Source organism: Pongo pygmaeus, chromosome 7 (assembly GCF_028885625.2).
Source record: "Pongo pygmaeus isolate AG05252 chromosome 7, NHGRI_mPonPyg2-v2.0_pri, whole genome shotgun sequence".
In the NCBI taxonomy this organism is placed as follows: Eukaryota; Metazoa; Chordata; class Mammalia; order Primates; family Hominidae; genus Pongo; species Pongo pygmaeus.
Window position 1 is genome coordinate 59,957,220 of NC_072380.2, and position 10,771 is coordinate 59,967,990.

At 41.4% G+C, this 10,771-nt stretch overlaps 1 pseudogene; it reads right to left on the bottom strand.

Annotated features, from left to right (window-relative positions):
- Positions 1 to 4,348: 4,348 nt before the first annotated feature.
- LOC129043273 (U6 spliceosomal RNA) lies at positions 4,349 to 4,448 on the bottom strand (annotated as a pseudogene).
- Positions 4,449 to 10,771: the final 6,323 nt, after the last annotated feature.

The window sequence follows — 10,771 nt, forward strand, 5'->3', positions numbered from 1 at the left end:
CCCTGCCCAAGTCAGATGCTCAGACATCAAGTCAGGAGCCTGGAGGGAGAGGGCTTTGTGTGTGCCACACAGGGCCACAGAAGTGAAATAACTTTGTAACAGTGGGGAGCACTCTGCACATGTTCCCATCTGAAGGGCCTATGACGGAGTTTGGATGTTGCCCTACTCAAATCTCATGTTGAACTGTAATCGCCAGTGTTGGAGGTGGGGCCTGGTGGGAGGCGATTGGATCATGGGGATGGATTTCTCATGAATGAGTTAGCACCATCCATTGCCTTGATGCTGTCCCTGTGATACTGAGTGAGTGCTCATGAGATCTGGTCTGCTAAAAGTGTGTAGCACTTCCTCCTTTCTCTCTTGCTCCTGCTCCTGCCATGTGAGACGCCTGCTCCCACTTCCCCTTCTGCCGTGATTGGAAGTTTCCTGAGGCCTCCACAGAAGCCCGGCAGATGCCAGCATTGTGCTTCCCGTACAGCCTGAGGAACTGTGAGCCAACTCACCCTCTTTTTTTTTTTAAACCCAGTCTCAGGTGTTTCTTTATAGCAATGAGAGAATGGGCTAAAACAGCTCAGACCCACCTAATTATTAGTAGTGCCTCTTCCTCTCTTTTCCGGAGGAATGTCTGCAAGGACAAACTGTTCTCTATTTACTAAAAGCTAAGTGAGCACTCCTATGTAACTCTTTAAAATGTTGGGATCAGAAGTGTTAGTGCTGCTCTATTTTTGTGTTACCAATACTCATTTAGTTCAGTGTCCAAACACTCTCACTTAGAAAAGTACTAGAAACAGATGAGATGCCAGCCTAGGAGGCAGCCTCCCCTCCACACAGAACCCCCACTGACCATCACTGCACTGTCAATCAGGGCGGTATAACAGGGAAGAGACAGCAGCACCGTGGGACCCTGAGCCTTGGTTAAACTCGCCAACGCAAAGCAAAACGGGGAAAACAAAGGCTCTCCATGGAAAAGGAGCTGATTTATCATGAATTTTATTGTAGTCATATGACAGAGTACCTCACTGAAGACAGATAAATGGGTGGAAAGCTATTCCCTGGAAGTGTTAGACAAGAAAAGCTCTGTAGCAATGTGAGGTTGGGAAATGTTGAGTTAAACAAGTTAAATAAATTTCTTTCCTGCAGGATTTCTCAGAATATTCTTATCCTAATGTGCACTGTGAGTCTCCAAGAGGGGAATGTGTTATGCAGGACTTCCCAAATTCATGTAGCCACAGGACTCCTGTTTTTCCTTCTCCCACAGGCAGTGGCTTGGTGCCGTGTGTAAGCATGTGGGCTCTGGGATCAGCCTGTTGGCTTGAATCTAGGATCTCCCGCCTCTGAGCTGTGCGGCATTGGACAAGTCACTTAACCTCTCTCAGCTTTGGTTTCCTCATCTCTAAAACGAGTGTAACAGTAGCACCTGCCTTATAAGGTTTTTGTAAGGGTGTGGAAAATAAATTTGTTAATTCATATGAAGCATTGCATTTATCCCATGACCTCAGAGACCATTAAAGCTTAGCAAGTTATCCATAGAAAGCACCTTGCAAACTGAGTGTTGCATCGCGAACACTTTTCAAAATTATCAGTGTAGTGGACATTAGGGTGGCCGCTTAGCATCTATGACACACACCCCGGCCAAAACCATTGGTTTAGGTTGGCCTAATTAGAAGGCTGCTCAAGAATATTCTTTGATGGTTGAGAGGAAGACATCCCTTTGCATCTGAGTGATGGTGGGTGGGCATTGGACCTGGAATTGCTGTGGGCAATTTACTCTAATGAGACTAGTCAGCCTGGGAGGGGGCACACACCCTGAGGATGGCAGACCACAGATGCGCCCTCAGCAAACCTCCCTTGAAGTGTGCCCCTGCCCTGGACTTGCTCAGTCAGGAGAGCCTGTAAATTCCTTGCAGCTGAAGTAAGTATGAATAAGGTTTTCTGTGACCAGCCATCTGCAGCCTCTCAGCTAACAGAGTAGGGGAGCTGGTGGCAAAGTTGGGGAGCAGCTACGGGGTGCAAATACAGCCCAGCTCTTCGGAATGGACTGCACCAGCTCCCAGCTCTCATGTGACTGCTCTGCTTCTTAGTTTCCTCAAAGGGAGATATCAAAATCTTCTACCTAAACATTATGGTAAAGGTGAGGTGCAAAGGAGAGAAGGTGTGCGAAAACACTTTGGAGACAGTCAAGTGTTCTATAAAGGCAAAGCAGAAATGTTTATAGCAATAGTGGAAACTCAACCACTTCTTGATTTAAAGCTGTTACACTGTGGTGGTACAAGATTTTTGGCTAATGCTAAAATAAGAACATAAAAGCCAGCTGTCAAAATATTATAATTGGTTTCTGTCGAATCCGAAGTCTTTAAATTCTGTGATGCTATAAGTTTAAGGGCTTATCTATGGATTTCTGCCATTCTGTAATACTCTATCCCATTTAAAATTCTATTGCTGTGAATACTTCAAAAGGGACTCTGGAAAGTATTCATGTATAACTGATGAGTCTCACATTATGGTAATTTAACTTTTTTTTAAATTTTAAACTCCGTGAAATTTTAGTTGTCACTTATCCTTATTTATAATTCAACAAAATGGACCAACTACTATTTGATAAAAGGTAGTGAAATTTTCACTTCTAGTTTTATAAAGTTTTAACCAACAGTATAGTATGGTGGAAAGTTAGTAAAAGAAATCATCTACAAAAAGTAAGAAGAAATAAATTCTGCAATTACTTTAATGAAGTTGAAACTTTAAATTATTAGCAATAATAACCATCATTGAGAAGGACAGTTCTCCATGGGTTTCTTGCACGTCTACAAGTCTTGCTGGGTATTTCAAGAATGCAAAGCCCTGGCTGACCTTTAGCCTGGCCATTTCTCAGGTTGTGTTTGCAGTGAGTAACCTTGAGGAACTGGGTAAGGTCCCCCTCCAAGACAAAGAGTGGACTGACTTGCTGTTTGATGTGACAATGGTGTGTTCCCCAAGCTTAGTGCTCGTCAGATGTGGCACAAACCCACTGCACGTAAAACATCCATCTGGGCCCCTCCATGCCAGCCCCATACACATTCAGGAAAAGGAGAACTGTCATATGCACGCTACGTCCTGAGTAATAAAGTCCCATGTCTCTGATCCAGGGGTCTCATGTCTTCTGCCAGCATCCATGAAACCGAAATAGGCTAACCTATTAGCTTACAAGGAGGGTAAAGGCAGATCCTAGACTTTACATTGGTATTGAGATTTTTGGTGATTTTGTATAATATTTGATTTATTTTCATAAACATTTCCTTGTTAAGAATTCACACCTATGGTATTGTTTGTGGGCGCCCGGCATCTTCATTAACCAGCAGAGGGAGCCAGTGCTGATTAATTAGATGCAGGCAAGCTTTCTTTGTTTTACACATGCCAGACACCTCACAGAAAAATCCACTTACAGTTATCACAATGCTGTTAGTACACAGAAAAAATGTAGGACATGATAGTAGCATCCTTTACTTGGGCTTCAGAGCATAGAAGGTAAAAATATTACGTTATCCAAGGGGACCTCCCAGGTAGGAGGAAATTCGGAAATGTGCATTACCACTCTAAAAGCAGTTGAAAGGAATATTTTCTAAATAAAGAATTACTCTGAAGTTGCTAGCACTGGATCTTGTGAAAGGAGAGCTCCTGAATATAACAACATATTTGTCTTTGGAACTCTAGAAGTTTCTCTTTCGTTTACACCATGTATGTTATTAGGGAATAAGGTCCTCAGCTGGGTGTGGTGGTGTGTGCCTGTAGTCTGTTACTCAGGAGGCCTAGGTGGGAGGATCGCTTGAGCCCAGGAGTTTGAGTCCAGCCTGGGCAACATGGTGAGGCCCTGTCATTGAAAAAAAAATAAAAATAAAAATGGAAAGGAAGTCTTACCTTGGAAATGATCTGATGTTTACTATGCTTAAAAACTGTGTGTCAGTCAAGTGCCTGAGGAAGTGCACACACAGGTCTTGTGACTTTACTTTAACATCCTCATGTTTGTACTTTCACCCACCACAATTTCAGGTGCACACAGACAAGTCCAGAGCTGACCACCTGCCTGCGGCTGGGCCAATTTCTCTGAACAAGTCTTAGCATCAGTACTCGATGAGCTCCAAGCCTCTTGTTTGTCTATAAAATAAAGCTCCTCTTGCTCATTTTGCCTTTGGGTGGAAGCACAAAACATTCTTTAAAATAAAGGAAAGAAATTTAAGAATAACTCAAAATTGCATTTTAAGGATTGTCACATGGTAGAAAACCAAATAGAATACCATTAGTGATAAGATGGCAATAATGAAAAATATTTAATAATGTCTGTTGTAATTTGAATGTTGTTTTATTATTATTATTTTATTTCAATATGGAGCTCTTCATGAATTTGCGTGTCATCCTTGCACAGAAGCCATGCTGATCTCTCCAGCATTCCAATTTTAGTGTATGTGCTGCTGAAGCAAGCATGTAACTTGAAGTTTATTTTCAAACTTCGGAGTTGCATGTATTGACAGTCATGTTGTTCCACCTTCAAATGGGTTTTTACTTCTTTTTTCTTTTTTGGAGACAGAGTCTCACTCTGTCACCTATGCTGGAGTGCAGTGGTGCGATCTTGGCTCACTGCAACCTCCACCTCCCATGTTCAAGTGATTCTCGTGCCTCAGCCTCCCGAGTAGCCAGGATTACAGGAGTGCATCACCATGCCTGGCTAACTTTTTGTATTTTTAGTAGAGATGGGGCTTCATCATGTTAACCAGGCTGATCTCAAACTCCTGACCTCAAGTGATCTGCCCGCCTTGGCCTCCAAAAGTGCTGGGATTATAAGTGTGAGCCACTGCTCCTGGCCCTGATTTTTTTTTTTACTTCTATTTCACAGTGACATGAGTCGGTGGATTTGAAAAAGTGATCCCTGTACTGGAGTGTTTTTCATTTCATCACTAGCTTTAATTTTTAATTTTTAAAAAAGCTTCTTGGAATAGGTATCTTGCTTAGAAACACATCAGAGAACTTAAATGGTAGAAGAATAAGAGTGGTGAGGAAAAGAAAAAGGCTGTTTTTCAAATACAGTCGGGCTTTAAGGCAGTCTGTGCTCTTGGAAGAAGTTTTGTAAGAGGAAGTGATGTAAGTCAGATCTAATTTTCCCATCCAAACAATGCTATGACTATAGGGTTATTTTACTAAACAAAGACTTAATGCCTAGTTTGTTTTTTTTTTTGTTTGTTTGTTTTTTGAGACAGTGTCTCGCTTTGTCACCCAGGCTGGAGTGCAGTGGCGCGATCTCGGCTCACTGCAAGCTCTGCCTCCCGGGTTCACGCCATTCTCCTGACTCAGCCTCCCGAGTAGTTGGGACGACAGGCGCCCGCCACCATGCTCGGCTAATTTTTTGTGTTTTAGTAGAGACGGTGTTTCACCGTGTTAGCCAGGATGGTGTCAATCTCCTGACCTCGTGATCTGCCTGCCTTGGCCTCCCAAAGTGCTGGGATTACAGGCGTGAGCCACTGTGTCTGACCATTCCTAGTTTTTAAAGGAATACTTTAAATACCCCTTTGATTCAACTGCAAGTGTATGGTGTGGCACTTCTGAGGCACATGCAAATTGGTGAAGGAGGGCAGCTGGTTGCACATTATTTATTACTTGATTTATGCAAAAGAACCCAGGAAATGGGGGCAGATAAGATTGGAAGATCCTTGAGATGGTCTGGTCTCAATCTAGGAACTTTAGAAAACCTCGGGCACGGTTGACGAATGGTCTAGCCAAGGAGTGGGCCATGTGGCCCGAAGGAAGAGTACTGAGGCTCCATGATGCCTGGGCTGCTCAATGGTGGGCAGAGCTGAGAATGAACCATTGGAGAGGAGTGACATCAGCAGGATGGAGGACCAGCGCTCCCCATGTGTATCCCCCCACAGCAGCCACCCACAGTCAAAAGTGCCTCTGTGGGAACTCTGGGATCTAGATGGGAGTTGCAAAACCACAGTGGAGTCCAAGATTGAGCAGAGCCATTTTAGGAAGACAGAACCAGGTGGCAGCTTGCTGATGGTGGTCCCAGCCACACACCTGGGAATAGTCCTGTCCCCCTGTAAACTTGCCTTGATCCTGCAACCAGCACCATCTGCCAAGCCAGGGATGTGGGAAGAGCCATGCCCACCTGTACTTCCAGTAGCAGGCCCACCCAGCTCAGTCCAGGCTGTGGATGGTGAAGCAGCCAGTGACGCAGTTCCATCTCCTCTCAGCTGGGGTCTGGGAGCAGCACTGTCTACCAAGGGATGTGGTGGGAGACACATTCACCTGAACAATGGAAATACAGCACACTAAAACTCGCGGGATACAGCAGAAGCAGTTCTAAGAGGGAAGTTTATAGTGATAAATGCCTGCACGAATAAAAGAGAAAGATCTCAATTAAACAACTTAAGTTTACACCTCAAGAAATTAGAAAAAGAAGGATTAACTAAACCCAAACTTAGAAGGAGGGTAGTAATGAAGACTAAAGCAGAAGTAAATGAAATAGAGATAAGAAAGACAACTGAAAACCAGTGTAACAAACCTGCACATCCTGCACATGTACCCCTGAACTTAAAAGTTAAAAAAAGGAAAGATCAACAAAACTAAGAGTTAATGTTTCTTGAAAAGATCAACTAAATTGGCAGAACTTTAGCTAGAGTAAGAGAAAAAAGAGAGATGACTCAAATAAAAAAAGAGAGAGGGCGCAAATAAAATAATAAATTAAAGAGAAGACATTACAGTTGATACTATAGAAAGAAATACAAAGGATTATGAGACACTACGATAAACAATTATGCTCCAGCAAATGGAGAAGCCCAAAAGAAATGGATAAATTCCTAGAAACAGACAAGCTACCAAGATTGAATCAGGAAGAAATAGAGAATCTGAACAAACCTATAACTAGTAAGGAGACTGAATTAGTAATCAAAAACCTTTCAACCAAGAAAAGCTCAGGACTAGATGGCATCACTGGCGAATTCTACCAAACATTTAAAGAAGAACTAATACCAATTCCCCAAATCTCCCAAAAAATGGAAGAGGAAGGAACATCTTCAGACTCATTTAATGAAGCCGGTATTTCCTTGATACCAAAGACAGATAAGGACAGAATGAGAAAAGAAAACTACAGGCCAATATTCCTGATGAACATAGATGCAAAAATTCTCTACAAAATACTAGCTAACTGAATTCAACAGCACATTACCAGACTCATATACCATGAAGAAGTGGGATTTATCCCTGGGATGCAAGAATGGTTCAACATATGCAATACCATTTCCTGAAGCTTTTCCTGTAAGATCAGGAGCAAGGATACCCACCCTTACCACTTGTTTTTAAGATAGTACCAGAAATTCTAGCTAGAGCAATTAGCTAAGAAAAAGAAATAAAAGACATCCAAATTGAAAAGGAATAAGCTACACTGTCTCTGTTTGCAGATGACATGATCTCACCCATAGAAACATCCTAAAGTCTCTATCAAAAAACTGTTAGAACTAATAAGCAGATTCAGTAAAGTTATACAATACAAAGCAACGTCCAAAAATCAGTTGCATTTCTATACACTAAAAGTGACTAATCAAAAAGACATTTAGAAAACAACCCTATTTACAACAACATCAAAAAGAAGAAAGTACTTAGGAATACATTTAACCAAGGAGATGAAAGATCTGTACACTGAAAAACTATGACATTAATGAAATAAATTGAAGAAGTCACAAATAAATGAAAAGATAGCACATATTCATGGAAAAGAAGCATTAATGTTAAAATGTCCATATTACCCACAATAATCTATAGATTTAATGAAATTCCTATCAAAATTTCAATAACATATTTCACAGAAATAGGAAAAAACATTCTAAAATTTTTCTGAAACCTCAAAAGACTCTGAATAGCCACAGCAATTTTGAGTAAGAAGAACAAGGCTGGGAGCATCACACGTCCTACTGTCAAACTATATTACAAAGCTATAGTAATCAAAACAGTATGGTACTGGCATAAAAACAGACACATAGAACAATGGAACAGAATGGAGTCCAGAAATAATCTACAGCCATTACATGGCTTTGACAAGGGCACCATGAAGACACAATGGGGAAAGGATAGTCTCTTCAATAAATGGTGTTGGGAAAGCTGGATATCCATATGCAGAAGAATGAAATTAGACCCTTATCCTGCATCACACACAAAAATAACTCACAGTGGATTAAAAGACTTAAACATAAGACCTGAAACATAAAACTCCTAGAAGGAAACATAGGGAAAAATGTCCTTGACATTGGTCTTGGCAATGAATTTTTTGAATGTGACAACAAAAGCACAGATTACAAAGAACAAAAATAGGCAAATGGAATTACATCAAAATAAATGCTTCTGCATAGCAAACAACCAACAAAATGAAAAGACAACTTACAAAATAGAAGAAAATGTTGTTTGCAACCATGTATTTGATAAACAGTTAACATCTAAAATATATAAGAAATTCATACCACTCAATAGCTGAAAACCAGATAATTTGATTAAAAATAGGCAAAAGACCTGAATAGACATTTCTCTGAAGAAACATACAAATGTCCAACAGATATATGAAAAGGTGCTTGGCAACACTAATCATGAGGAAAATGCAAATCAAACCCACAATGAGATAAAGACAAGAGATAATAAGTGCTGACGAAATGTAAATTGTTACATCCATTATGGAAAATGATATGGAGTTTCCTCAAAGATTAAACATGGAACTACCAAATGACCTGGCAATCCCACTTTTGGGTATATATCCAAAGGAAATGAAATCTGTATGTGGAAGAGATATCTTTACTCCCATGTTCATTACAGCACTATTCACAATAGTGAAGATATGGAAACAACATAAATGTTTTTCCGTGGATGCATGGATAAAGAAAATGTGGTATATATACACAGTGGAATATTACTCAGCTGTAACAAAGGAAAATCCTCATGGATGATCCTGGAGGACATTATGTTAAGTAAGATAAACTGGACACAGAAAAAGAAATACTAATGATCTAAGTAGTAGATCCAATACTAGTAGTAGTACTCCAATAGCTTATTAGTAGTATCCAAAGGATACACATGTAGGTAATGTTATTTGCGATTAGATGTTTTCTCTTCACCTCTCTCTCCAGCATTTTTCACTCCTCCTGTTCTTGTGACCCAAAATATATGTTTCTTTGAAAGTGGAAATTGTGTAACAGAAATGTGGCTTTTGTATTTTATCCTTAGCTATTTTCCATGAAGCACATGCATGTAATGTTTTGACTTTCAGAAAAAGAGAGGTGAGAGCAAAATGAAATGATTTTAAGGTATGCCAGGCAGTCAGGGACAGAGGGAACTTTTCCTTCTAGACTGTGTCCAGGCAGGCTCTGGAGGCTGTTCTGCAGCTAGCTGAGGTGAGACTGAGTTTCAGATCAATCTGGCACTTGAAGTCTGAGCTGGGTTAGTTCAGGGGCAAGAGTGCCCACAAGCTACTGCCATCCATGCTGGGAGGGTCTCCTAAGCCCGTCCTGCAGCCCAGCTACCACGCCTGCGCTGACCCATGAACGACACGTCAGGCACCACAGAGTCCTATTCATAAGCTCGTGTTTTTGGAAGAAAGGTCCAGAGTCTCTAAAAATGAGCAGTGAGACAGTGACATCATAATGGTATTTATTATTTCAGGTTAGACTGGCACCTACTAAATCATTACGGCCACAGGTAGGTTTTTCCACTGAGAGAAGCCTTCTTTTTCCCTCTAAAGCTGGATTACTGGGAGGCTGAGCACGCACGCTCCCTCGGGGTGCCAGCCTGGGTGGAGTAAAGGCCCAAAAGATTCCCGCTTCATTTAATTTCCACACATTCCCCACCCTAGAAGTTGGGTAGATTAATTTTTATGGGGCACAGACTGGACAAGGCTCAGACACAGGCCCTCCTCTTGCCACCTCCACTCCATGAGCGAGACCTGCGGACCGTCTCAGGACACCCTGCTCCCAAATGCCTCTTTTTGGGTCTGAAAGTCCCATTCTACTTAAACCTTTAAGTTCAGGCTTACAAGGACCCTATTAACACAGATTTCAATTTATTTGGAATACAAAACAAATAAGATTATTAGTATTTTATCATGGATTAATTTATCCTATTACCCTAGCCTAGAAAGGCCCGGGAGAACGAGACTGATAAATTTAGGTAGGGAAGGAATGGGATGAAAAAGAGCCAGTGAATATAGGACTCTGCCTAGGGAATGTGTAGTGTGCCTACTGGTGGAGATGTGTGTGCACGTGTGCATGAGCATATGTGTGTGCATCTGTGAATGTTCGTGGATGCATATGTGTGCTATGCACATGCATGCAAGTGCACATATGCACAGGTACATGTATGTGCTGCACACGTGTGCATGTATGTGTGTGCATATGTGTGTGTGTATATGTGTATGTACAAAGTAGATGAGGTGGGAGTGGATGGGAGATAGGAGTAGTACCAGGCTACAAAGTCATCTAGATGGATGCTAGGACTTGAGGAATTAAATATATACATGTATATATATACATTCATCTCAACCTAAGTGGACTTTTAAACAAAATCCAGAAAGTAAGATAGTGCTTAAGAGAGTAATCTTAGTGATCACCTAATTACCCAAGTTGCATTTTATTTTATTTTATTTTTGAGATGGAGTCTCGCTCTGTTGCCGAGGCTGGAGTGCAGTGGCGCAATCTCAGCTTACTGTAACCTCTGCCTGCTAGGTTCAAGCGATTCTCCTGCCTCAGCCTCCTGAGTAGCTGGGACTGCAGGC